Source organism: Triturus cristatus, chromosome 3_1 (genome assembly GCF_964204655.1).
Source record: "Triturus cristatus chromosome 3_1, aTriCri1.1, whole genome shotgun sequence".
NCBI classification, from domain to species: Eukaryota; Metazoa; Chordata; class Amphibia; order Caudata; family Salamandridae; genus Triturus; species Triturus cristatus.
Genome location: NC_140583.1, coordinates 290,168,243 through 290,194,141, shown reverse-complemented (window position 1 = coordinate 290,194,141; position 25,899 = coordinate 290,168,243). Strand labels below are relative to the sequence as shown.

The 25,899-nt window shown below is 47.0% G+C and overlaps 1 protein-coding gene across 3 annotated transcripts in view; it reads left to right on the top strand.

Annotated features, from left to right (window-relative positions):
* Window positions 1-25,899, top strand: part of CD276 (CD276 molecule) — a 298,243-nt gene that overhangs the window by 35,939 nt on the left and 236,405 nt on the right. Inside the window, exon 2 of one of the 3 annotated variants that reach the window (XM_085643902.1) lies at window positions 17,247-17,310. The exons of the other annotated variants lie outside the window; for them this stretch is intronic. The gene's annotated coding sequence lies outside the window, so the exon portion shown is untranslated. The remainder of the gene's footprint in view (window positions 1-17,246; window positions 17,311-25,899) is intronic. 3 annotated transcript variants of the gene reach the window in all.

Genomic DNA, 25,899 nt, shown 5'->3' with positions numbered 1-25,899 from the left:
GGAAAGGAGTCTTGGCCATGAAGGGGATGTGGCAAGAACCACAGACAAGGGGCTTGGAGTCCGCAGAAGAGGAATGAGCCATCGGGAGGCAGTGCAGCCAAATGGCAGGCGGCTTCAAGGGTGGTGTCATGAGACGAGAGGTTGTGCTCAATCAGTATTTCACGCACTGTGGCCCCCACTTTGGTGAAGGAAGCTGCTCTAGGTGAACTTCCAAAGTCTTCATGGAATTTCAGAAGGTAGTCTTGTCTCCACCATCACTTCCGTGCCTGGATCGCCTCTTTCCACCCTCAGGAATGAAGGCAATACCTTTCCATTGTCTGGGGTGGCTCTCTTCTCCCCCATCTTGTACAATTCTAAACCAGGGACATCCAAAAAGATCCACTCTGCTTTTGTGATTTAATACGGTGAGGCAAACTTTAATGGTGCACAGCAGAAGTCGTCTGCTCCAGCGTTTGCAAAATCTCCTTATCGATGTTTGCATTATTTACTCCCTATATTCTCTCATGTTGCTACGATCGCAAAGCCACTGCTTCTTTCGAGCGCTGCCCACATTTCTTGGTATTTGCCAGTACATGCATCGAGTCATTATTTTACACTTTCAGCCCCTAAGCTGATCAGCTGTTCTTACTGGTGGTGGTCTAGTTCTTGCAGACCAACAGACAGATGTTTCCTCTCAATGTAGTCCTTATCAAAAGTACCTAGTACAGCATTGTATCGCATGCAGTTGTTTTTTCTTTTTACAGTGTTCTCTGATTATATTATATAGCAGAACACCTCTTTTATGTTGCTGAAACCCAACATGAAAAACTAACATTGATTTAAAACTTCTGATTGTCGCCTTTCCTTTTTTCCTTCAATATATCTATCCTCTCTTATTTAGTCTCTGCACGCCTCCTTTCTTTGACTATAGCTTACTCTGTCACGTGTTTGCCTCAATCTCTATTCTTGCATTTCTGAAAATTACCTGTACCTCATTTTAAAGATCACAACAAACTCCTTTGCAAATATATGTGTATCTATATGATATTTCTATAGCGCAGACCTAGCCATAAAGCAGCCATGCGCTGTACATGGTCAAAGATGAGCATGAAGCCAAAGAGTAACAGGAGAGGAGGCTGGATTGTGAGCGGTTGAAAGTGATGTAGTGTTCTGTAAAGAGGTGAGTCCAATACTCTTTCCTAAATTGAAGCAGCATTGGGGCAGTCCATATGGATACGCGGATGTTGTTGCAGATCTCGGGGGCATAGATGGGAGAGGCTTGCCGTCATTCTTTTTCACACTTGTTAGTCTACAGTCTGATGATGTCCTGGCTGTGGGTGAGCCAAAAACCACCAGAAATGGTGAGCTTGTCTGCAAGATAAATGGGGTGTGATTTGTGATGGCTTTATAAACGTAGTAGCTAGTTTTGAAGATGGTGCGGACCGTTCAGGAAAGCTAATCGAGTTACATCAGGATTGGTGATGTGATCATATTTTGTCAGGCCCTGGATATGACCTGCTGCGGCATGTAGGGTGCATCTAAGACGTTCCGTTGTGGATGCTGGGAGGCCATGGAGTAGGTCAGTACCACCATCTAGTAGTAAAAGTACCAGGGTTTGAACATAAGTTATGAGGTCACTTTCTGGAAGAATCAGTTTCACTTTTTTCAGAAAAGAGCTGGTACCCGGAACTCCTTCCTTTTTTGGGGGGGCAATGTTTTCCTTGAGATTGAGGTTAGGGTCCTGGTTTAGTCCAAGTGAGTTAACCCGACGCAGTAGGGTTCATTTCATTGAGTCAGTTTTGTATAGTATCTTGTTTGTTGTTAATGGTAAATAATACCGCTGCATTCCTTCTAGCTAATTTATTAATTCCACCAACCATCTGCAGCAACTCTCATACCCCGTGCTAATGGCCACACCTAACGCCTACTAATTTAATGTATCTCAGTAGAAACCAGAGTAAATGCATGGCGTTACCTTCAAAGCACAAGATTAATCACAATAACCAATAAATACTGGCGTAACCATTAACCTCAACTTCCTGGAGCAGCGTGCTGCCTGGCATAAAGTGCTTCTGTGGCTCATTGGGGGTAGTAAGTGCATATAAAAGGAATTGCAATACAATAGAACTTAATACCCAGCAATGTAGAGGGAAACTTAAATGGCAGCCATGTAGTGCTGCTGTAACGGGGTTTTCCTCGTGGTGCACAGAACATTCTCCTTGGTCTATATCAGGCAATTCCTTCTGGCTTTGGTGGATGGCTGCCTAGCCTCAACTATTTTTTTGGTTAAAATCTGTGGATTTCAGTGGCAAATGATGGATTATGTGTAAAGTGCAGCAAATCTGTATTAATGCGAAAATTGCCGCACAGTCGCATAATTCCAGTGGCCCTGACTATAGTGAAGGAAACCGTACCGTCATACACTGTGAATTTTGCATTTTGTTGCCCAAGTTTTCACACTGGGTAAAAGAACCCAGTGGGAGCTGGTAACTCTGCCCCTCGCGGACAGTAGTTTCCACCCAGTCCCTATGACCCCCAGCCTTTTGGGGTTCAGGTGCCACCGCTGACTTCGATGCCTTGGCACTGCTTGGTACCTGAGACCCAGACCCCCAGACGCTGCTCCATCGCCTCACAGAAAGCATGGCCTGGAAACGTAACCCAAAAGCGCGGGGACAGTTCCAGCCCCACATGGAAGATGCCCCGGATGTATCGTGGGAATTGTTTTCCTGCACGTCTTAGACGTTCAACCCTGCCTTCGCAATAGAGTGAGAGAACAGAGCACAGCCTGCGGGCCCTTCTGCCGGGCTCTCTTGTAAATCCAATTCCTACACTCCTGTAAACCGGGCCTCGACCACCTTCTCTTTAGCGGCACCTGTCTGGCTTGTCTTGCCGAGGAGGGGTTCAGTCAGCGCGCGGCGGGGGCGTAGTACAAAGGGCTTTATGAGCGCTGCGCGCGCGTGTGACGCGCGTGGGCAGACGCCTGCTTTGGTGTAGCGAGAGCGAAGGATGATTGAAGCGCACTTAGAGGTGAAGATAAAATGTCTTGCCTACGCAGGATGAGGCTTCTAATGTGCCCAAAGATGGCGTTTGAACGCAGAAGAACACGGAAAGTCACGGCTGCAATTTAAATAGTGCCGTGGGTGGGGTTTGTGGCTGCGTAGCTGCTTTGTGCACGTGTGCAAACAGTACTCTATGCCGCTTGCGATGTAGGGTGTGCACTTCGGTACCACTACAAGGGCCAGTACCCACACGTTCAAAATGTGGTGTAACCTCGTTCACATGTGTGCATGCACCACCAGGTAGGCAAGGTAACCGATTTGAAAGGCAAGCCACCTGGGAATGGACCCCTGAAGCCTGGTTGTAGTAAAAGTAGGCAATTAACACACACAAATCCCCTGCACTATTCTTCAATTTAGACAACGAATACAGCAGTTTTTAACACTCCTGCCCCGACATGATCCATTTTCACCTTCACCCACCTAGTCAATACCTGCACCTTCAGAAGTGCAAGCCATCATTCTAGTGTGCCTGGATTACTGCACTTCCCTATATTTGTGGCCCCAAAATATGGACTGTCCAGACTGCAGATGGTAGAAAATTCCACAGCTTGGTTTATTCCGGTTCTGGACCAGAGAGTACATGCGTCATCCCGTTTTAAAGCTTTCAACTGGCTCCCCCCAACTAAAAAGTGGCTTTTCAGGATTCCCTGTTGGTTTTAAGAGTCAGTTGATGACTTCTCAAGGTGAGATGGAGTAAACCAGGCACCGGATCCTTTTCATTCCTTGCCACTGGAGTAAGCTGCCACTGAGCTTTCTCCTGCAAAAGAGTTATTTTAGTTTTAGAAAATGGTTTAAAAGGGATTGATCCCCCTCATGGTCTGGTCAGGCCTGACTTCCATCCACAGCAATATTTAGCATCAGTACGTTCTACACATTCATTCGTTCACTAAACCATGTTGGGGAGCTGGAAAAGTGGTCCCAGTGCCTGATCCCAATGGACTTACTGCTGCATGGGCTAAACCAGAGTTGCATCTTTTTGCCTTCTTATTTAAAGATCTGTAGCCTGATTTATTTGTAAACAAAGTTCATATCTACACAACCAAGCATTTTGAACAAGCATTGGCAAAGCCATTTGCATAACTGAAGAATGGAAGTTCTTCCTAGACGTCACTGAATGAAACCAAATCGACTGCTACTCTCTTTGCTGACAAACTCCCGCCCCCTTGCACCTCTTCACAAGCCAGTGCGTATATTCAGCCCTTTTTAGGTCTCGCTGAGCCCAGCGCATGCGCTTCCTCGGAGAGACATTTTGTATGTGGCTTTTTCAAGTGCTGCTGGCTGGCCTAGCGCTTGCGTGCACGTGAGCATGCACGCGCGCTGCGCCATGTGCTAGGCCAGCCAGCAGCACTCAGGAATGCCATGAGCGCGTCATCGCGATCACTTTCGCTTTCACAGCGATCGTGATCGCGATGACTTTCGTAGCATTGGCTGCGCGCGCACACAACTCCCGCTTCTCCCCCTCCCCCACCACATATCGCCTCTCGCGGCCCCGCGCGCGTCCAATGCTAGTTTTCTTTTTACACCCCTCCTCCTTCCCTCACAGCGGTAATTTAATTTACTGGAAGATTGAAAGTCTGTGCGCAGAAGGGTAACTGAGAAGCCACCTTATTGCTACAGGGAGGGGCTAACTTCAGCACAGCATGCAGCTTCTACTTTTCTGGTACGTTCATCTCAATAAGTCAGACCAAATACGGAAGCACTCTTTCAAAATGTGAAACTTTTTTCTAAATTCCTGTCCTCACTCAATGTATTTTAATTTTTAAAGTGCTTAGAAACGGCAGGACTGCACGAAGCGCTATTAGAAGTTCCACCAAGAAGTTGACAGTGCTCAGCGTTAACATCCAGTACACGTACCTAAACGTGAAAACGCATCCTGTCCTGAACACAACAAATGCAGGTGCAAGCAGCGGGCACAACTGCCCTTGCAATGCCAGTCCGCGAGGCATGTACTACGCTGCCCCCTTCAAAAAAATATGCATTTTCATAACATGAAACACATGTCTATAGCTTGGACCTGATGATGGTCCGTATATTGTGAGCGCTCGTGCCTTAAACCTCGACCGAGGGGCAGTTTGCGCTCCATTTGTACCCTGTGGGTGTGCGTGAAACAGACTTAACTTGTACTTCACAGCTCCTCGCACTACCACACACTGTATCAGGCATATAACACAGGGCTGTGCTGAGGAGGTCACAGGGGCAGCTGCGGGCACGGCTTGCACTAGTGTGTGTTAATCCCTGAACCTGTCCCGTGCGCCTTGAAGTACTTGCGTTCCAGGGTTCGTTCACTTCATCTTTGCAGATTTAAAAAAGTGCTTTCCGTTCTTTATATCGAAGCCCCACATGTCGTGGGGATAATTGAGGAATCGTGGCCTCCTTCTTCGCGTTGATTCGCTCTCCTGCGCAGTTTGCTGTCCATTCTTCCATACATGTATCCATTCATCCATTGACTCGTCCCGTGCTGTCTAGTTGTTTATTCTTGTGCCCCGGATGCAAGCATTCAGGACAGAGGCTTGAGGCGAGGTGCAGCGCCAAGAGACCGAGGCCTTGGCAGTCAGTGCACTTTACACCGTGCCTTGGATGCGTTGCGCTCTCTCTGCTCTCCCAGGGGCCCTGACGGCCTCCTGCGCATACGGTGCCTGGCACTGCTGGCGGGCTCTCCAATTACAGGGAGCTGTGCCCCAATCAGTGCCTAGGGGAGTCCCACCGAGGTCAGGGTGGCCAAGAGATATCATGGCTCCCAGGGGCCACAGGTACCAGGTCAGCAACTTCACCTGCCGTGTCCCCCTACTGACCTTTCTGGCAGCACCAAGGCCCCGTTCAGCCGTGGCTGTCCCTCACCTTCCATGGGGTGTGGCTCCCATCTGTCCGTCTTTAGCTTTATTCGCCCCTATGTTCTCGCAGCCCCCCTCTTGCCCTCGGTCACTAGCCTGTTCACAGCCCCTCCTCCACTCTCACCTCTCCTCGAACTCTCCTCCCTCTGTCGACCTTCACACCCGCTGATGCGCCCTCTCCTACCTGCAGCGCCCCGGTTGCCTCCTCAGGCCTGGGTGTCCCTTCCCCGCCCCCCCCTCTCTTCAGAGGGCGCTGCATACCCTTGATCCACGTTCAACAAACTTATTTTTACCATCGCCCATATTCCAGTAACTCCTTATTCACCGCCTTCTCACCCCTTATCCACTTACCCGCCTTTCACCCCTTTCGTGCCCTTTTCACCGCCCTCCTGCCCATTCACCGCCGTCCTGCCAAGTCACCCCTCTCTCCCCATTCACCCCTCTCTCCCCATTCACCCCTCTCTCCCCATTCACCCCTCTCTCCCCATTCACCCCTCTCTCCCCATTCACCCCTCTCGCCCCATTCACCCCTCTCGCCCCATTCACCCCTCTCGCCCCATTCACCCCTCTCGCCCCATTCACCCCTCTCGCCCCATTCACCCCTCTCGCCCCATTCACCCCTCTCGCCCCATTCACCCCTCTCGCCCCATTCACCCCTCTCGCCCCATTCACCCCTCTCGCCCCATTCACCCCTCTCGCCCCATTCACCCCTCTCGCCCCATTCACCCCTCTCGCCCCATTCACCCCTCTCGCCCCATTCACCCCTCTCGCCCCATTCACTCCTCTCTCCCCATTCACCCCTCTCATCCCCATTCACCCCTCTCATCCCTCTCATCCCCATTTCAGTGCTCCTGTCCATTCTCTGCTCTCTTGCCTATTCACCACCGCCTGCCCTTTCACCGCTCGCCTGCCCATTCACCGCTCGCCTGCCCATTCACCGCTCGCCTGCCCATTCACCGCTCTCCTGCCCATTCACCGCTCTCCTGCCCATTCACCGCTCTCCTGCCCATTCACCGCTCTCCTGCCCATTCACCGCTCTCCTGCCCATTCACCGCTCTCCTGCCCATTCACCGCTCTCCTGCCCATTCACCGCTCTCCTGCCCATTCACCGCTCTCCTGCCCATTCACCGCTCTCCTGCCCATTCACCGCTCTCCTGCCCATTCACCGCTCTCCTGCCCATTCACCGCTCTCCTGCCCATTCACCGCTCTCCTGCCCATTCACCGCTCTCCTGCCCATTCACCGCTCTCCTGCCCATTCACCGTTCTCCTGCCCATTCACTGCTCTCTTGCCCATTCACCTCTCTCCTGCCAGTAAATACTTTGCTGCCCATTCACCACATCCCTGCCAAACACGCTCTCCTGCCCATCCACCCCTCTCAAACCAGTAAACCCTCTCCTGCTCATTCACAGCCCTCCGTCCCATTCACCGCCATCCGTCCCATTCACCGCCCTCCGTCCCGCTCACCGCTCACCGCCCTCCGTCCCGCTCACCGCTCACCGCCCTCCGTCCCATTCACCGCCCTCCGTCCCATTCACCGCCCTCCGTCCCATTCACCGCCCTCCGTCCCATTCACCGCCCTCCGTCCCATTCACCGCCCTCCGTCCCATTCACTGCTCTCCTGCCCATTCATCCCTCTCCCACCAGTAAACCCCCTCCGTCCCATTCACCGCCCTCCGTCCCATTCACCGCCCACCGTGTCATTCACTGCTCTCCTGCCCATTCATCCCTCTCCCACCAGTAAACTGTCTCCGTCCCATTCACCGCCCTCCGTCCCATTCACCGCCCTCCGTCCCATTCACTGCCCTCCGTCCCATTCACCGCCCTCCGTCCCATTCACCACCCTCCGTCCCATTCACCGCCCTCCGTCTCATTCACTGCTCTCCTGCCCATTAATCCCTCTCCCACCAGTAAACTCTCTCCTGCCCATTCATCCCCCTCCTGCCCATTCACCCCTCTCCTGCCCATTCACCCCTCTCCTGCCCATTCACCCCTCTCCTGCCCATTCACCCCTCTCCTGCCCATTCACCCCTCTCCTGCCCATTCACCCCTCTCCTGCCCATTCACCGCTCTCCTGCCCATTCACCGCTCTCCTGCCCATTCACGGCTCTCCTGCCCATTTACCGCTCTCCTGCCCATTCACATCCCCTGTCCATTCACCCCTCTCCCCCCATTCATAGCATTGGTCTAAATTTCACAAGAGTACTATAGTGATAGCGGTCTTTGGCTCCCCTATAGTTCAGGTTACCACAAACACAAAGTGCTGCTGTATGTTGCTGTGGTAATACCACGCCCTATAAATACTGATGCTGCAGGGTGCAGTAGGTGCCACATGGGGTATTACCACATTACTTAGAGCTCCGCATCTTAAAAGAAAGGATAACAATATAGTGTTTTTCCATGTGCAAATTCAGCCAAGATTCTACCCAGTTCTACCTGGTGAAAAACATGTGTGCAAACCCCCACTGATCTTGGAATACACACGCAAGCACAAACCGTCTACACCTCACTTGGGATTCTGCAGCTCTTTGAAGGAGGGACAACGTTTTTAATATGAGGTGAGGTTGCTTGGGTCCAGGCTACAACAGTTACAAAAAGACATCCGGACAGTCTTGCACTCCAGATGTTGAGGTACAACACGACAATGCAGTGCAAAAACTTGAACCATCCTGAGTAACATTTGATTCTGAGGGTTCGGAGATTTCCAACCTCTCCACAAACCCCTGTTTGCGCACAGGTCAGAATTCTGAGATGGGTCCTGTTGACCAGGGTAGTTAGTAGGTACATCAAAAAAACCTCACACATCATTAAATATTGGCAGGTCATACCTAACGAAATTTAGCAGGGAAAAAGTGTACGGTATTTACTGTACAATCCAGATTTTGGGGCCTTAGGCACCAAAATAGGCATGTTATTCCGCAGACATCTCATAATAGTTAAGGAAGCATATAGCTCTATCTAAACACTTATAACACCCTAAAGGCGAGACCTATTGGCTATGCCAATGCTTGTTCCATTTTGTCTGGTTTCCCTAAAAGCTGTGTTTCCAAATGCAGAATCTGGAAACTGTATGTATGCTTTATGGAGAATACCCGTCTGGGGTTTTATCCTACTGAGGCAGCCCGTGTACTTGCCTCTTCTGCTTTGTTTTACCGGGGATGAATACACTGTGGAGACTCCATTCAACCCTAAGATCTCAGAGTACAGGAGGAGTAATATCAAATTGCAATATTTTTGTCTCTTTCCTCTGCAGGTTGAGTCTTTTATTGGGCAAATAAATCTCAGAAATGATCCTCTGGCTGGATTTGGGTTCCCTTAGGAAAATAACCAACCCTTCTACTTCTTCAGTCCCACCTGCACAAAGGGCTTGCATGCAGTCCCACCTGTACATTCTAGGACATCACCACTCTCTATGGAGGGTTGTTGTAGTCTCTGCCTTCTTTTCAAGCTAACAGGCAAGTTCACCGCAGCCCTTGAATCCAACCATAGGGATAGACTTGGCAGCAGCATGGGCTCCATGAACAGCACACTCAAAAGTGTCTCCCTTGCTCCAGAGACCGGTGTATTGGAGACGGGGTGCCCTGGCCTTCATGTTGAGAGATCTGGGGGAAGGGGAAGTCGGTCACAGCTTGGGACCTAGCATCTGCTGATGGAACCTGGTTTAGGCACAATTTCTTGTGCATTGCTGCTATATAGGTTTGCTATAGAATGTGCAGGTCTTTGCATAGGCACCGCTATATGTGCAGTCCAGACGTCTTGCTACGTAACCACAACTGGGTATGACAGGGCATGTGTTTGTTTAGCCCGTAGGCCTTTCAATGTGCTGTACAACCGATATGTATTGCCTCGACAAAACTCGATGGTACAGAGGACAAAAAAGTGAATACACCCACTGGGACGCGGTCCTGGGCCCATGAGTGAAACGCAGATCCTGCATTGATTCTCTGGGCCTGGGAATCTGATGTGATCTCCTCTTGGAAAGCAGTGGTGGCAGGCTCCGGACCCTGGGACTAGTCTCCAGGGTCTCAGGATACCTCCAGGGTCTCGGGACAAATCTTGTGGATTCCTGTCCGGCTCTCAGACCTCATGATCAGTCACAGCTGGTGTACATCTGGAAGTGTGATGTCCGCTCTAAACCCCTGTGACAGCAGTACATCTCCTTGACAGACAGATAATCCTTCAGTCACCACACTCACCTGCCCCATCAGAACACATCCTGACACCTGGACACTCGGATGCTGCATGCGAGCTGTCCATAACCAATGCTGTGACACATGACTTTCTTGCCCGTCAACCATACCCAGGAAGGACACTGACCCCTGCAAAGGTAGCATAAACTGCCTGATACTGTTCTTATTCTGCCTCAAGACACTGGTGCCTGGCCCGCCATGAAGAGGGCATTCAAATACCACCCACTCTTGGTAGACTCGCTCCTCTGCGGAGGCGTCACAGAACAGCTTGTAAATGTAAGGCATAGGTCGCAGAACCCAGCCACCATGACATCAGTCACCCGGTGACTACATTCCTTCCTTTAGGGTCTGGGCAACCCTGAGCCAGCCCAAGACTACCCGGGGTATTTTCTGGGTCACTGGAATTATGGGGTCTGCGCTGCAGCGCTTAATGCATAAATATGTTTTACCAAACGTCTCCCATAATCCACCACCGGCTGCAGACGAAAAACAGTTTCTAGCTCCCACGGGTGAGACTCTTACACAGCTTTACTGGTCACCTTTCAGGTGGTGATTGCTGTATTTGGGTATTAAACTGGTACTCATGAGGTGAAACCTTTGCCCAGACTGTGTGAATGTTCGTTAAAAAAAATTAGAATACTGCCACAGAATGTGTTGCATTAAGCCACAAAATTTGACTTTAATTGTCACAGAATGTACTCAACAAAGATGGATAATTTGGTCGTCCGTTGTCCAATAATTCCAGTGGTGCTGCTGGGTATTGTGCTGGACTGGGCGCCTGGCACTGCCTCAGGCCAGTACAGCAGATTACGTGCTCTCCAAGCAGCATGGATCCAGGGGCCTCCTAGGTGATGATTTGCTATAACCGGGCACCTTCTTCCAAGCCTCGCTTTGACTCACAGTGGCCTCTTTCAGGTTACTTTCCTCTTATGCTCACGTGCGCACGTTTCTCCCCTTTAAAACAAGCGGACCTTGCTTCTCGCGTCTCCCGTGGGCCGGTCTCCCTGCGCGTGGACACAGATCTCCCCTTTGAGGGGCGCGTGCTCTCTGCTACACCGGGTGCAGGGCAAGGGGCTGTGGAAACACCCTGGTGGATGCGGCATCCTGGCATGAATGGCTGCCTTCAAGCTTGGACGGCCGCCTGTCTGAGGCTCGTTTGTTCACAACATTTTTGGAGTCTCTAAGGGCAGGAAATAAACGAATCGCCGCAGCCACAGAAGGAACCCAGTAGTGAAAGGGTCCGGCCGAGAGAGGACTGCCTATAAAAAAGCAAAGTCACGATGGTGCTTCACAATGACTCCTGATTTCAACACCATAATTTAGTGATGAGCTAGTGTCTAAGAACAATGGGAAATGTCCAGAACATGGAGCTTGGGCCGAGCCAGTCACATGCCAGACAAGCATTGGCAAAGTTAATAGATCTGGCATTGGCTGCCAGGCTTTTGGCAATTCTTGTTTGGCCAAGGCTTTTGCGAAACTTTATTGTTCTGGAAGCTGCCGGGCCCTAATCAATCTACACAAAAACATTGGGTAAAGGCAAAAATGTTGTTTTTGTCTAAAAAAAACCACAAACAGCCATAAGCACTCCCTCGCATTGAAGGGAACTACGTTGTGTGCTGATGTGCTCCTTGTGAAACAGCATCAAGCCATAACTCGTAGTGAAGTTCAGCCAGCGGATGACACCTCACCCCTGGATGCATGCTGAAGTGGGTGAAATGAAAATGTAAATTACACAGCCTCAGACTAATGGACGAAGTGTGGCTGAAAACCCCTATAGGTAACTGTGGAATACACATAATTTTAGTAAAGTCAAAAGGACTTGGCTAACACCGCTTTAAAAAAGCCAGCCGCTCTGGCAGTCAGCCTCTTGGTTTTGAGATAGAAGGCCCGAATGAAAGAGAAAGACAAGTAAGAAAGAGAGGAGGGCAAAAAAAAGGAAAGAGAGAAAGAGGGAAAGGCAAGAAATTGGAAGACCAGCAAGAAAGAAGAAAATTAATAAAAAGGAAGGGAAGAAAAATACAAGAAAAGACAAAGAAAAGAAAGCGAAGAAAAAGTAAAAAGAAGAGAAAGAAGAAAGAAAAAGAAAGCAAAAGAAAGGAAGACAATAGAAAATGGAAACAAGGAGGAAGGCAGGAAAAGAGGAAGACAAAGAAGTTAAGAAAAAGAGAAAAAAGAGGGAACAAACAAAAAAGGAAAGAAGAAAGAAAGTGAGAAATAAAGAGGGAAAGCAAGGAGGAAGACCAAGAACAGGGAAAGAAAGCAAAGAAGGAATGACAGACAGGGTTGCACAGATAGAGCACACCCATGAACTTCTATTCTGAGTTCATGTGAGCTGCTGGTATGGTGTTGAAAAGCTGCAGCAGATAAACAAAGACTACTGTATAAGACCTTTTTAACAGCTGGAGAGAGCTACTGATAAAGCTGGAATTTGCCCTATGCTCTCGTCTGATAGAAAGCATCCTGCTACGACATCATACTCTACAAACTAAAGTAAAAACAAAAACATTGGCAATGAAGAGAACTACTTTGTGTGCGGACGTGCTGCTTGTGAAATGGCTAAATACAATCGCTCAAAAAGGTTAGCCCGTTCCTTAAGTAAGCTGACCCATTGCCCCACGATGTATGCTGTAGTGGACGGAAGCAAAACATGAATGACACAAGAAAAGACCGATGGATGAAGAGAGGTGGCTGAAAGCCCGTTTTCTTTAAGTATAGTATGCATATAATTTTAGTTAACTCAAAAGGTTATTAAAAACACAACAGACCTAAAAAAAAGTCTGGCCTTATCTGCAGACTGTTTGGCTTTGCTAATGTTTATTTGTTTGTAACGTTTTTTGCGCACACATTATATAAAAACAAACATTGTCTAAAATCTAAAGCATGTATTACTTTATGTAAAAACACACATTGCACCAGCAGTCCCTGTCACTAAAGGGGGCTACTTATTGTGTGGCTGTGCACATTGAATAATAGCTGAATGGTATCACTTGCTGTCAGATAAGCCAGTAGCCAAAGAAGTTTGACCCTGTGTCCATGCCGTGGTAGTGCTGTTGCGCCACTGGGCCCCCTTACTTTTGGCCTTGATATCTCCTGGTAATACTCTGATTCATTTACTTGTTCCTCCGATCGATTTTGAATTGTGCAGAGAAGGGTTGGATATAGGGGATCCAATCCAGTTGTTCAATGAGGACCAGGAATTGTATAACTGACCTGCAAACTAGTAATTATATTCCTACATATAACTCTCAAAATTATGTTATACAAATACAGGCTTATTACTGCTAGACCAAATCTCCTGAAGAAATTCAGTTGGACAAAAATCATAGAAACCAATAATTCTTTTAGGGCTACAGAAAAAAACATTAGAAACTGTTGAAACCTCTCTAGAATTTCCATCCCTCATTTCTACTATAATGGAATGCACACTCAATTATTGGACAATAGTCCTAGAGAGACAGAAACAGAATTTGAGGATGGTTAGATTTTTATCAGTAAGTTAAGAAGAGTAAATTAATCAATATCAGGCAGTTGAATTTGAGTGCAGAGCAATCAAATTATTCTCTTTTGGGCCGTCAATTACCAAAGTTCAAGAGGAGGAGTTCGGGAAAGGACGCTAACCGTATCCGCTTAAAGGTTCTCTCTCATTGGGGAAAGATGTCTTGGAAATAGTGCACACAGCGTATGCGTCGGCCCAAGGAAACCCAGTTGAGTTTGCAAGATTCAAAGCCTGTATCTCAATCCGCAGAGTAGAAAGATCTTCTGTGGAAAAAGTGGAATGCGTGTCCATTTCATCACTCCAATGTATGATATAATTTGTCAAGTTCTGAAGTAACACCTCCTGGTTCACCTCAACAGGTCAGACCACTCAGTCCATTGGTCAATTCGTTTTGGGTGATTTGTCATGCAGCATAAAGAAGACCCATTTCATGGCAAAAAGGTGGTGATCATCACGTAAGCAGTCGAACCATTCAAAAAGTTAATTTGTGAACAATAGTCTTTTAGCAAAGGTACGTGAGTGAGTTGAGAGGACAGTTTCTCAGGGCAGATGTTCCCAAAGTAACAAAATAGTTGTGAATAGTCCTAGTATGTGCATGGGAACTCTGTGGATGAAACATAGTTTCATCTCACACTGTACGTTATGAAGCCTTTCTATGAGAACAGAATCAAGCTAAGGAAAATAAAACGCAGGCCTAAATGGAATTTCAATTTGTGGCACATATAAAGCTTTTAGTTTCATTGAAATAAACAAATGCAACTATGACACATTACTACATTCTCAAAGTACCAATGTATAAAATAATTTCAAAATATAGAATATTGATGTAATTTCTAGTAATTCTCATTAGCCAATGTATGAAGATCATTCTCTGAACGTTTCAGAGAATTTGGAATTAGTATGAAGGTGCAGCACCATTTCTCTTTTTCTCTGTTGGTGCACACTTTAACATGAGTAAAGATAGTGTTGAAAACAAAACTCTCCAATAAACATTCATAATGCTATCTAAGTTGCATTTAGTTTTGTTAATTCTTCACATACATCATTATTTAATCAGGGTAGTTTAGTAAAATATGAACCTATGTTATTCAAACAAGCATTTTCATCTAGTTTACTGTCTTCTGCATGCTTTTTCCTAACCCGCATATGCCTCTGGGCACTGGACACATGTATTATCCCAGAAATGCATAAAGGATTCGATCTACCCCTCAGTCTCTTTCATCAAAAAACAAGAAAAATCACCATACACACTTTTAAAGTTGAGACTTTCAACTTCCAAGAGAACATACCACATTCACACTGGCAATAGCACATATTCACAAGTCGATGTAAACTCCGGTCTGCAGTAGAACTGTTGGCAAAGTTGCACTACCAAAACCACTTCAGTGTTATAGAAATGTCAATACATTATAATAAATAAATGATCTTATTGTCAGGATGCAAATGTACAAAGTGTTGATTTCACTTCATGCTTCTTTGATCCATCACAAGACACTCCCTGCCCCTTTATTTCACTCGGTCAGATTCCTATGCATCCTTGATTTCATTCTTTTCACTGCTTTTCCATCTTTCTCTTTCTCCTTTTCCCCTATTGTGTTATTTCAATACTTTGCTCGGAGTCAGACTATGATGAGAAAAAATAAGTATTGTGAGCCTGTACATTTTATACAGGGATAGTCGGGATATTGCAGAATGGCACTTTTCCTATGATGAAAGATATAAAATAAATATTCCTAAATGTGTGTTATTATTACTCCATATTTTATTTTTTCATCCTTTTGTAAAGTTTTTTTCGTTATATCAAACTACATCATGTATGTTTATTTTCACTTTGCAAAAAACAAATCATCCATATTTTGTAAAACATATGATAGATATCTCCACTTTATCCAGCATCCAAACCAGCAGACCACTTTGATGAAAGCCACAATGACCACCTCAAGTCTCTGCTTATGCCGCCTTTGCAGTAAAGACGAAAAATAAGTGTTAGTGCCTACAAATGAGTGCCGGTGGGCCCCACCTGGATCCACTGTTTCAAATTAAGCATGAGTGAGAATCTCACTCCAAAAAGGGTAGATAGCTGTCAGTATAAGCTGTGTGTCACTTTTAGTGCACCTCCACACTGCTTAGATAGGTGGATTGGAAATTCAGTCAGTGTGTCCATTGAGTGCTTGGTTTAGCCATCTTTTTAGAGTCCCAAAAAATTGTTGTGAATTGTATTTTTAAATCAAAATTTTATGAATGGGGAATTTACTAATAATTACTTTCAACACCGGTATCCAGCACATTAACAGTCTATAATAGATTTTGGTGTTAAATGACTGGTCTCGCATGGGAATCTGGGGTTGGTTTAGAGTTACAGGCTCTGGTCTGCACCCTACATCACCAGTTTTCTTTCGCAGGAACTCCATCAGTTCTTACCCTCCTGTGCTTGTTCTTCTCTGGGCCCCTTTCTTCTGATTCTTTCTCTGCACAACCATGCATTTCCTTGCTTCCACCACACCTTTGCTTTTCCTGTTCCTTTCTCGATTACTATTTTTTTGCAGTACCTACGCTTTGTGGTTCTGCTCACACCTTCCTGTCCTTTGTGTTGTGATGACCTCACTGCTAGTGTCTGCTCAGGACACCATATTCGTATGTCATCAACTAGTGTGTGAGCCTAGTTCTAGGGGCATAAGGCTCTAGAATGTGGGGAGGGTTCTAGATACAGAGCGGGCGAAAAAGGCTTTGAAGGGCGTTCGTGCTGTTCTCCCAGAGTGTGTCAGTGTGTGAATAAAGAGGATCTATGCTCAATTTCTGATGCAGAAATACAAATTTGGCATGAGTTTCTGGCACACCCAGAACCTACGTGGTGCTCACCAAGTGACATCTGTGATTTTCATTTTTGGAAGGATTTCTATGTTCCTCAAGCAGACTGGCTAGTTACAAATCTTTATCTCTCCTTACTCTAACTGCATGGTAGAGTGTAAATCAGTAGAAAATCAACGTATAATTCTAAACTGTTTTAACCTTAACGGTGCTTGGGGATCAGCACCGCTATGTCATTGCAGCGCTACGCTCAGCACACGTCGAGCACCTTTCAAACGTCATACATACACGTTAAGCACGCAGAGTGCTGCCATCTTGGTTTGGGCCCTAAATCTATTCACAAAGTGCAATGCACAGCTTGTTACAGAATGTAGTGTGGAGCTTCCCAGTAGTAACTTCTTCGGACTTTCATTCTCCTTTAACTTCCGTGCACAGCACAAGTGTGACAGAACATTGCAACCGTGTGGATTTTATTTATCCAGACTATATCATGGTGAGTTTTATACCATTTATGCGAATTTTTGCACAGTGTATAAAACTGCCCAGTAATATTCGTTTTTTACCTCGCGTAAAGGCCTTGGGGAACATTTGGAACCTTTCTCCACCACCGCCATTTCTAGCGGCCTCCAGAGGATCGACATGAAAATGGTAGGAATGGCGAGAATACTCTGTGAATTATATGTATAATTTTGAGGATGATGCACTTACTGCAGAGAAGTCAAAGAAAAACGATTGCATTGTTTGGGCCCAGGTGGCCTTAATCTTTATAATCGTGTCAGTAAAAAACTGAAGCCTGAGGATCAAGGAGATGTATTTTCAAACGCATTAAAATATTTGGATAGTTACTTTAAACTGACAGTGTGCATTGCCTTTGATCGTTACAGATTCCTCCACAGAAAGCAGGAAAAAGAAGAGACCATAGAGGATTTTGTGTCTGCACTAAAATACGTAGGTCTTGCATGCCGTTTTGTTAGCCTTCATGACCATCTTATCTGGCACCAAGTTGTGATGCATGCGGCGAACCCAAACATTCCAGATAACTTGTGGACAAAGGGAGAATATTGCTCTAGATGTGGGCTAGTTGGACATTTCCATAAAGTTTGCCAGAAAAAATAGGAAGCATGGTGAAAGTGGTTGATCCAGACAATGAGTGTCCGTCTAGTTCTGTAGAAGATACGGAGTTGAATTTGTGTGTATTGAATATTGATATTCTGAGTTTGAATGTAAAAAAGAGGAAGTGTGAGATGTCAATTGGTGGGGTAGACATTTCCATTGTGGCAGATTCAGGTTCGCCCTACACAATCGTAAATAAGGAAGTGTGGTGCGACAAGTTTGCTCCTGCACTTGGGGAAGATTTAGAACAATCTGACATTACACCTAAATTTACGGGAGAGCCCATTGACATGGTAGGGTATAAGAAAATATTTAAATTCAAGGACAGAGAATCTTTAGTCAAAGTGTACATTTTGGTGACCAGCCCATCAGTACTTGGCTGGATAGACCAAGGCAAACCAGGGTTAAAATTGAACCCTAATAGTCCCAAACCGATTTTCCAGCCAGAAGAGGAAGTGGGTCAGTACATTTCTAAGAACTTTTCCAAGGTTGGTTTCTGGTGGAATAGGAAAACTCAAAGGGTTCCAAAACAAAATACAACCGGGTGCAGAGAACCCTGCATACATAAGGTCAGAAATATACAATTTTCTTTGAAAGATGACGTGGAAAAAGAACTTGAACAATTGCAAGTTGCAGGGATTATTGAACAACTTGAATCATCGGATATGGTGGGCCCAAGGGCAGGGTGCATTGTAAGTATAAGGTAGGACATGCCCTGATGTGTGTGGCATGTCCTAATAGTGAATTACAGCCATTTTCGTTTTTCTCTATTGCATAACTACCTGTTCTCCATAGGCCAGAATGGGCTGTTAGATTATTACATGTTTATAATCTGAACTGACTCAGAGAACATGGTAGAAATTTGAGTTTAGTATGCCTGAACTCAGAATGATAAAATACATCTTTTAGTGAAAGTGGCTTTAACATTCTGTGTTTGAAAATACCACTTTAAGAAAGTAGGTATTTTCTTGCCTAACCTTTCAAGCCTGCCTCTGCTAGGTTGTGTATTCCTTTGTCTGGTTTCTGTGAGTGACAGGGCTGGGGGATTCCAAGAGACAGGATGAGTCAGCCCAGTGGTGAATAGAGAGATCTGCATCCAGATGGTAGGGAGAGGTTACACCTGAACCTTGAATAGGGCTGTGCCTGCCTTCCACAATGGTGGCTCCACCTCCTGGGGAGCGGCTGATGTCTCTGCCCTGCACAGTGAATGAAGAGAAGGAATCCTGTCAATAAAGTGCTCCAGGGCTGTACTTGCATTCCACAATGCTGACTCCACCTCCTGTGGGGTGTCTGATGTTTCTGCCCTACACTGTGAAAGGAAAGGAGAAGTCTGGTAAACAGAGTGCTCAGGAACTGGTTTGGACTAGTCAAAGGCCCCTCTCCCCTCAGAGAACAAAGGATTTTGGGGTATAAGTAGTGGGACCCTGACTCCAAGAATTTAGATCACTTTTGGATCAAGAAACCTTTACTGAGGAGCGGAACCTGAAGAAACTGAGGAGAGACTATCCCTAAGCTGAAGTGCTGCTTAGGGGATTGGCCTGCAGTGGTTTGCCTGACTACCAAAGGAAGGAGAAGAGACTTTGTGTGCTTATTTCAACTTGTAAGGATCTCCAAGGGCTTGGAACAGCGCTGCCTCTCGCTGAAGTCTCAGGGACAACAGACTTCAACCCCCAGCTCCCCAGAGTTCTTTGGAAGTGCCTGCTGCTGTTTTGGGCCTTCTGAGGGACTGCGTGTCGCAAGGAGCTGGAAGCGTGACTCAACGAAGCCGAAGCGTGTCGTTGTCGCTGCTGCTGCCGCCGCACTTCTGAACAAGGGTGTCGCCGCTGGAGTTGTCGCACTGCACCTCATCAAGAGAAGCGTCTTGCAACAAAGAGGAAGCGTGTAGCCGTCGCTGCTGCCTGCCTTCGCACTTTCTGAACAAGGGTGTCGCCGCTGGAGTTGTCGCACTGCACCGCATCGAGAGAAGGGTCTCGCAACAAGGAAGAAGCGTGTCGCTGTTGCTGCCGTCGCACTTCTGAACAAGGGTGTCACCGCTGGAGCTGTCGCATTGCACCGCATCGAGGAAAGCGCCTCGCATCCCAAGAGAAGCGCACCACCGTCGGAGCTGCTGCCGTCGCATTTCTGAACAAGGATGTCGCGGCTGTAGTTGTCGCATTGTGCGGAAGCTTCACGCAAACTGGGAGAAGAGTGTCGCAGCTGAAGCTGTTGCCGTCGCACTTCTGAACAAGGGTGTCGCCGCTGCAGTTCACACATCGAACCGAGAACTTCTCGCATCCCTGGAGAAGCGTGCCACATCTGGAAGATCTTCACGTCTTTATTTCTTTGCACCAGAACTTTGCCGCATTTCCATCGCTGCGACATTGCTTGTCGTGGAAGCGCAACACATCGTAAGGTACATTGACACAAAGTGTCGCATCTTATGAATTGAACTGAACTAAGCTAAAAACTACCATCTTAAAATAATAGTATTGTGTATTTTTGTCATTTATGGTCTTGTGGTAAAGCTATATAAAGTATACTTATTTTTGAGATAAAACCTGTGTGGTGTCCATTTGTAGTGTTGTCACTGGATTACTGTACGTGGTCACAAATGCTTTATACACTGCCTCTGAGATAAGTTTGTCTGCTCGTGCCAAGCTACCAAGGGGGTGAGCAGGGAATATTGTAGGAGTGTACCCCCTTACCCTGACTAGAGGCAAGGGTCCCTATTTGTCACAAGTACCTACCTGTGCCAACTAGAGACCCCCAAATCTAACAATCCGCATTTGTGTAGCGCAGCAGTGTCACCCCCTAGGGGTATCTGAACGCTGAGGGTGTGACATCTCGGTCAAAGAGCGAGGTCTTGAGATTCTTTCAGAAGTCTGCCAGAGAGGCTAATATTTGAAAATGGAGGGGCAGGTCATTCCAGCTGTTGGCAATGTAGGAGAAGGAGTGGCCCCCGCTGCGGCTGCGATTGATGCGGTGGGGTGTGCACACGGGCAAGTGAGTAGGAGCGCAGGTGTCTTGCGGGTTGATGGAAATTCAGTTGATGGTTGATATAGGCCTGTCCTTGATTGTGTAGAGCTTTGCAGGCATGCAGGAGGATCTTGAACTGGCATCTCTTCTGGTTGGAGAGGCAGTGAAGCTGTCTGTGGTGGGGGGGTGTAGTGTTTCCTTTTGGGGAGGTCCAGGTTGAATCTAGCTGCCGCATTCTGTATGGGCTAAAGTCGTCTGAGGAGCTAGGTGGAGATGTCGGTGTAGAGAGAGTTGCTATAGTCAAGGCAGCTGGTGACGAGAGCCTGAGTGACGGTTTTTCTGGTGCTGGTGGGGATCCATCAGAAGATTCTGTGGAGCGTGTGAAGGGTGTGGAAGCAAGAAGGGGCGACTGGGTTGTCTTGCCGATTTATGATCATTCGCTGTCGAGGATGATACCTAGGTTGCGCGCATGGTCTGTCGGTGTGGGTGTTGTTCCAAGTTCTAATGGCCACCAGCTGTGGGCCTAGAGGGAAGTCTTCTTCCCCGAAGATCAGTAATTCTGTCTTGTATGAGCTGAGTTTAAAGCAGTTGTCCTTCATCCAGTTGGCTACGTTGGTCATGGTGTCCGAGAAGTTGGTTGAAGAGTCTTTGGAGAGCGAGAGGATAAGTTGAGTGTCGTCTGTGCGTGAAATTATGTCGAGGTCGTGAGATCTGATGATGTCTGTGATCTGGGGTCATGTAGGTGTTGTACAGGTTGGGGTTGAGAGATGATCCTTAGGGTATACCACATATGATGTCCTTGGGCTTGGAGGCAAAGGGAGGCAGCCGGATGCTCTGTGAGTGCCCTATGAAGAAGGAGGCGATTCACTTGAGGGTGGTTTTTTTTTGTATGCCGATGTTGTAGAGTCTGTTGATGAGGGTGTATTGGGAGACATTGTCAAACACTGCTCAGAGGTAGAGGAGGATCAAGGCCACAGTCTCTCCATGGTTGAGGAGGGTTTGGATGTCTTCTATGGCGGCAATCGGAGCGGTATCGGTCCTGTGGTTGGAACGGAATCCTGATTGGGTTGCGTCAAGTAGGTGGTTTTGTTGCAGGAATTCGATGAGCTGTTGATTGATGACCTTCTCAAGTAAGGGAGCATAGAGATCGGATGGTAATTTTTTGAGTTTGCTGGTGTCAGAGGAGGGATTTTTAAGGAGGGGTTGGTACTCTGTGTGTTCTGAATGTCCGGGAAGTCTGCTGTGGAGATGGAGGTATCTATGTTGCTGGCTAATGACGGGCTGATTGGGTTGGATCTGAGGTTGAAGAGGCGGCGGGGGAAGTGGTTGGTTGGTGCTCTGGAGTAGATGGATGACATTATGGCTGACGTGGTCTGAATGGTGATCGAGGACCAGTTGGTGATCGTTTGGCTGGTGCGCGCTGGTTGGTTGGGGCTTTTGAGGTTGGGAGCAGTGGGTTGTGGGTCACAGGTTGTAGATGGTGGTGATCTTGTTGTGGAAGTAGTCAAAGAGGGTGTCACCGAGTTCTTGGGATGGGTGAATGGTGTTCTCTGTGGCTGCAGAGTTGGAGAACGCTTTAACTATTTTGAAGAGTTCTTTCGTGTGGTTGGCTGCTATGCTGATGCGGGCTGTGATGGTCGCTCTCTTGACTTCCTTGATGCGCAGGTCATAGTTGCTTAGGACTGCTTTGTGAGTTGCTCTGTCTGCGGTGTTCCTTGTGGCGCACCATTGTTTCTCGAGTTGGTAGCAGTTACGCTTGGTGGTCCTGAGTTCTGGGGTGTACCAGCTAGCTTGCTTTGAGGTTTTGTTAGATTATGCAGGTTATGCATTGGCTGACCCAAGTGGAGAAATTCTGAAAAGCCTGATCAAGGTCTGGTGAGGTTTCGGTTGGATGGTGCTGAGGGCCTGTGTCCACTGTGTCTCAGTTACCTTGCCCCAGCTGCGGTAGGAGTGGTGCTGCTTGGTGATTGTATGCTGAGCGACAGAGATGGTGAAGTGGATGATGGCATGGTCGGTCCAGGTGAGTTCTGTGATATGGCTGAATTTGTTTCTGTTGCTGGATGTGAAGATAGAGTCGGGAGTGTGTCTGGCTTTGTGCGTGGGTTAGGTGACTAGTTGGGTTAGGCCGATGTTAAGTTCTCCAGGTGGGATGTGGAATTGGCGTTGTTGGGGTCATCAACGTGGAAATTGAGTTCGCCGAGTAGGACATGGTGGCGGGAGTCGAATGTAATGGAGTGGTTCTGAGTTGTTATTGGTCTTCTGGGCGGTGGAAGTGCAGGCTCCAGTGTGGGGTGGCGGTCCTGTATTGTACGAGAAGCAGAAATGGTGGCAGATGAATAGGTGGAACAGAGGGAGGCAGTACAGCAGCTGTTGCGGTGGCTGGGATCAAGGGCCTGGAGCTTGTTGGCGGTGTAGCAGCGGGTAGCATGGAGTGCCAGTGATCCTGGAGCTGGGTGTCATCCAAGCTTAGACGGGCACAGCAGGCTGGTGTAAAGGGCCAGCAGGGAGGTTAGAGGGCGGGAGCGGGAAATGGGAACTAGCCGGAGAAATCGGCGGCAAAATGAACACTTGGGGAGAGACTCCCAACTCCTCGAGTAAAAACACAATAATGTCCAAGTAACAGTGAAGTGGAAATAAAGGGTAGAATGAAGTACAGGTAAAACTATGGAAGTAACAGAAATACAGGGACCCTACAGCGGGCACAAACCTGGGGGCTCAGGGACTGAGGAGGGGTCAGCTAAGCAGAGCCAAGCAGCTGATCGGTGTCAGCAGGGGAGTGGCGCAGCAAGAGCACAGAGATCATGGGCTGCTAACTGGGGTTCTTCTGTTCTTGTCTTCGTCTGTCAGATGCCTTCTGACAGTGATGAGTTTTTGGATACCGAGGCAATAGCCTCATTGCTCCACATTTATTTTGAGTTTTTTAGTTGCTGTTTCGGTTTTCTTATCGATGTGTGACACTTTGTCACAGTTGTGGTTGGTTCACAAGGTCAGCGCTGCGATGGGCCGCGGGTAGTGATGAGCATTGGATGTCTGCTGAGGCGGTTGCCTTCTGACAGTGATGAGTCTGGGGTACCTGCCGGGGCTGCAGCCTCCTGGCAGATAATGCTCACTGGGGTCGCGCAGTGGCCTCCTTAAATAGTCCTGGGTGGTGGGAGGGGCATGGAGGGTGGCAGGAGGACAGGAAGCGGGAACTGGCGGGAGAAATTGGCAGCAAAATGAGCACTCAGGAATAGTGCTTCACCGCGACTTGCTTACATGTCTGTACGACTACTTGATTACAAATACGGCAACCAATATGTGCCTGCCGTGAAAAATGTAGTTGCAGATTTTTTGACTCGCATGCCAATACCAGTGAAAGATACGAGTGAGAATGATTTACAGGAATTTTCAATTACAAACATTATTGAAGAAGTCCTGGTTATTACTAATGAGGACTGGGTGAGTGCTCAAGGACAAGACAGAATACTATGGAGGAAAGCAAAATGATTAAGGAGGAACATTTAGAGAGATAATTTGCGATGTATTGGGACTTAAGGCACGAATTAGCGTCTAATTAAAGGGATCGTCCAGTTGACCAGCAACAATAAGTTGGAATGAAGGATAGAACCTCTTTGAACCGTATGGGTGTATAGGATTACTGCGAGACTATAGGGTCTAGTCCTTTTGAATTAATGAGAGGGAGAACGCCTATGTCCAAGGAAAACGTGGGCTGAATGAAGACAGACAGAAGGGTTAACTAGTCACCTGAGGTTGCAAGAGAAAGACTGTCCCAGGCAGAGGTCATGTGTAAGAAATATTCTGACTTAAAACACAAATGTAAGCCAGTGCACAGAGTGAGAGTGAAAAGAAGTGAAATGCTGAAGAAAGGCCAAACTCGGTTTACACAACCATTCATTGTTGAAACATTTTGTTGTCATTCTGTACTGTTGAATGACGGCAAAGTATGGCGCCTCCCTTCGGATTCTCTGTGTGAGAGGAAGCCTGAGTTCACAGTCTGCAACAGCCCACAGTACCAGAGGAGGTTTCAAGTTTTAGGCGGAAGAGATTTGATTGGTTTTCCGATGATGAGGCTAAGCAGTTGCACGTTTCTAGTCAGTCGAGTCCGGTTACACGTGAGGATGTTAGTTCAGCTGGAGAAGCAATGGATGTTTCCCCAGGGAGGGTAGGAAGACCACAGGAAGCAGGCACTGGAATGAGTAACAAGACAAGCAAGTATGGGTGCGCTGGGGTCAAACCAAAGCAACTGCACGAGTATGTTTGCGAATAGAATTAATGGTACTATGGCTATTGCAATTTCCAACATTTACTTTCATATGTCTGTGCAAATCATTTTGACAGATTTACTGCATATGTGTACTGTAATGTACGTATCCTAATTATTTTTTTTATTGTAATTTATTTTATTTACATTTTAAACAGAATGTTAAGAATGTATATTGTTCATATATCAAAAGGCGGGAGGTGTGCTGTGATGACGTCACTGCTAGAGTCCGCTATGGACTCCCTAATAGCATGTCATCAACGACTGTGTAAGGCTCTGGTGGCATACATAAGGCTTTGGACTGTGACGGAGCTGAAGAAAGGGTCTGTGAAGGGCGTTCGTGCTGTTCCTCCCAGAGTGTGTCAAGGACTATATCAGGCACTAAACATTTTTTTGATAGGGTCTAAGGGAGAGTTTAGTGACCTGCCTCAGTTCTAATCCCCTAAATCTGCAATATGAAAAAACAAAACAAAGAACTGGGGGTCTAGTCAAATCCTGCTGAATGAGCGGGAATGCAAAAAATAGAGGGCTAATAAGTCCCACAGAACAGAGAAGAGAGTAAAATAAGAAGAAAGAGACAACCAGATGCAATCTAGAAGGACCTTAGAGCGGAAATATTGGATACCCATCAATTGTCTGTGTGATCAATCTTATCATCTGGTTATCCAATCCAAAATGAGATGCTTCTCTTGATCATAGAGAACATCTAAATGGGAGTGATTTCACTCGTGGATGGTCCAAGGTTGTCAGAGGATTGGAATGGGAAAACCAACCATAGTAGGATGATAGGACAATTGAAAGGAGTGCAGTGCTAACAAAAGACAGTGAAGTGGTGTATTAAAATAGAATTGCGAGAAAACACTACCAATTTAATACGTGTCTCGCATTCTAAATAAAACAACAGTGCAGAAAAGCAGTGTTAAACAAATAACTGCCGTGTAAAAAGGTCGACATGTTTCAGCCAAATGAGATACATTTACCCCTGCGGCTTTCTTCAGGACCTATGTTATATTCTAGCTACTGCAAACAAGTGAAAATGTATAGTGATGAAAAGAATAGATAAAGACAAAAAAGTAAATTTATCTCACTATCATGAAAGAATGGCACATTGTACCACCTTAGGTAAATCCTCCGTCTCAAAAGTATGCTGCGTGCATCTGTCAAGAAAGCAAATGGAGAATGTCTCAATCAAAAGAAATAAAAATAGA